The sequence below is a fragment of the Carassius gibelio genome, chromosome A15 (assembly GCF_023724105.1).
Source record: "Carassius gibelio isolate Cgi1373 ecotype wild population from Czech Republic chromosome A15, carGib1.2-hapl.c, whole genome shotgun sequence".
In the NCBI taxonomy this organism is placed as follows: domain Eukaryota; kingdom Metazoa; phylum Chordata; class Actinopteri; order Cypriniformes; family Cyprinidae; genus Carassius; species Carassius gibelio.
In genome coordinates, this window is record NC_068385.1 from 753439 (window position 1) to 756294 (window position 2856).

General features: G+C 44.0%; 1 protein-coding gene across 1 annotated transcript in view; it reads right to left on the minus strand.

The window, feature by feature from the left end:
• LOC128028809 (potassium/sodium hyperpolarization-activated cyclic nucleotide-gated channel 4-like) overlaps nucleotides 1-2856 on the minus strand; it is a 36444-nt gene that overhangs the window by 3983 nt on the left and 29605 nt on the right. The gene's annotated exons all lie outside the window — the stretch shown is intronic.

Here is a 2856-nt window from a genome sequence, read left to right on the forward strand (position 1 = left end):
AAACCACTGATATCTAGTTGTGTCCTCTTTTGGAAGAACAAATAAAGTAGTTTCGCTTTCACAATGAAACACAGCATCTTCACAACATGGCAACAAAAACAATACTAACATTTTTATACATTTATGCATTTAGCAGACACTTTTATCCAAAGCGACTTACAGTGCAGTCAGGCTATACATTTTTACATATCATGTGTCCCCGGGAATCGAACCCCCAACGCTTGATAACACAAAGCTCTACCACTTGAGCTACAGAAACACATACTAAAGGCGAGAATAAAAGATACACTTTCTTTCTTTGCGTGAACATATGGACGGTGATATGCAAATCTTCCCACACAGTGATGTAGACGTGTGGGGGTGTGTTTAAACGAGGTGTTTTAGGGGGGCGTGGTTGTCTCTTAACTTTAATAAAGAATATCTCTTTGGATTTGAGACTTTAGTCTTTACAACTTTACCGATCTTCAGATCTTCTAAGAGCTTGTAACACTCCAGAGAGAAAGGAAATAAATCACATCATATGACCCCTTTAAAATAGCACACACATGTGCCGTTACTGTCACAGAAGTGATAATTGAGTATTGCTTTCACTGAAGAGGATGTTTTAATAAACCAACAATGACTCTTCTCGTTCAGAGACGCAGCCTGCAGCCAGCACCGCTGCCAGAAGTGTTAAAAACCAATTAAAATTACAGCATTGTGGGAAAACGGCCCTGAACACTGGAGGGGAACTTCACACCTCAGATATAAAGAGCAGCAAATCACAGGCACAGAATTACGGGGCGCAAATTAGACACCAATGCCCCAGATAGCTGCTATCATTTAATAAGCAGTAAACATGATATCTGCCAAATACACTTGCAGAATGGCATAAACAAAAAGCACTGTATGTCCTATTGTTGGTGGAACGTGTTAAACAGCTTTGCTAATTAATCCTGGTGGCCCTGAAGGACCGAGCTCTTCACAGGAAGTGCTGAAGACAATCACATCCTGTTCGGACTCCATGCTTCCTTTGAGAAGAAGGGCAACTCTGCACAAATTGCTGGGGCTTTCTGCTCCTAATGGGGCCACGGTGCGTTATGAGTACAGTGGCATTACGAGTAACGATAAACCCCAGAAGTCCACAGGAGATAAACAACGCTTCACACACTTCCTAACGCTGGACGGGACACCATGTGTTCACACGTAATCAACGGCCAGCTGACACCGGAGATACATACACTCCAGACATGAACGCTAAACTCTAGCCACTCACATTTAGCTAAGAGCCGGCTTTCCCTGCATATTCTGCCATCTATCAACATACAGAAAAACATTTCACAGAAGGATGAAAACACTACTGCATTAGAGCTGAATAAAGGATTAATGACGTGCTGAAAGCCTTAATTTCCAAAAATGAAAGCCACAGTCATATCACCCTGCAGCCCAAGACTGGTCATCCACTGAAGAGAAGCAGGGTCGAGCTGGTCAGAACCTGGATAATACGAAGAACAGCCGTGACAGAGACCTTCTGGGAAAACCAGGTAGCGGTTGTTAGGGGTGTTAGTGAGGCCAGCAGGGGGCGCTCACGGGTGTTTCGGATGAGACGTTAAACCAAGGTCCTGACTCTCTGAGGTCATTAATCCCATGGCACTTATGGTATGATGTTTTTCTTACCTTTCTGGACATGGACAGTAGACCGTACACACAGTTTCAAATAAGTACTTCATTCATTCGTTCATAGATTGAGAATCACTGCTTTACATTTCTGCATGCTAGGCTAGGATATGAATACTTCAGAATACTACAGTGCTCAGTTCTTCACTTTTTTATTCTTTGAGTGCTTCATTGCATCTTTTATTAAACAGATGATTGAATTAATTTATAATATTTCTCTGTAAAATGTTCTAGTTTAGCTTGAGTGCTCATGGGTTAAACAGCGAGAAAGACTAGGGAGCTTTATCTTAACAAATCGCTGTAATTTCAGGTGTTATCACTGTGAAACGCATCTTCTGCTCCATTAATACACAGCAAACGATCCTGTGTCTGACACTACACTACTATCAGCTGCCTACATGCTGAATGCCAATAATAACGTCACACTAATCCTAGAATTATGTGTTTATGATAACAAATTAAATGAATTTAATTGAATACATTATGGCGGTAAAACTCTTATTTGTTGATTTTGTTGAAACTGGCAGAAGATGCTTGGCAGAAGATTCAACGTGAGCAGATGTTAGACGTTCCCTCATCCACCAAACCCTGAACAAAACTAGACGAGGAGAGAGAGGATACGAGCCTCAAACACAGTTCTGTGGTCAGCTGCTGGTATGTGTGTGTGTGTGTGTGTGTGTGTGTGTGTGCGTGCGTGCGCGCGTGTGTGTGCGTGTGTGTGTGTGCGTGTGTGTGTGTGTGTGTGTGTGTGCGTGTGTGTGCGTGCGTGTGTGTGTGTGCGTGTGTGTGTGTGCGTGTGTGTGTGTGCGTGTGTGTGTGTGTGTGTGTGTGTGTGCGTGTGTGTGTGTGTGTGTGTGTGTGTGTGCGTGTGTGTGCGCGTGTGTGTGTGTGTGCGTGTGTGTGTGTGTGTATGCGTGTGTGTGTGTGTGTGGGTGTGTGCATGCGTGTGTGTGTGTGTGTGTGTGGGTGTGTGCATGCGTGTGTGTGTGTGTGTGTGTGTGTGTGTGTGTGCGTGTGTGTGTGTGTGAGTGTGTGTGGGTGTGTGTGTGTCTCTGTGTGTGTGTGTCTGTGTCTCTGTGTGTGTGTGTCAGGCATTCAAACCGAAACCACTTCAAGCGTTTGAGCTACAGCTGAGAACATGGAGGATTGGGCTTGTGTTCACACAGAATATGAAACACAAAGTGACCCGTGCACTTCACA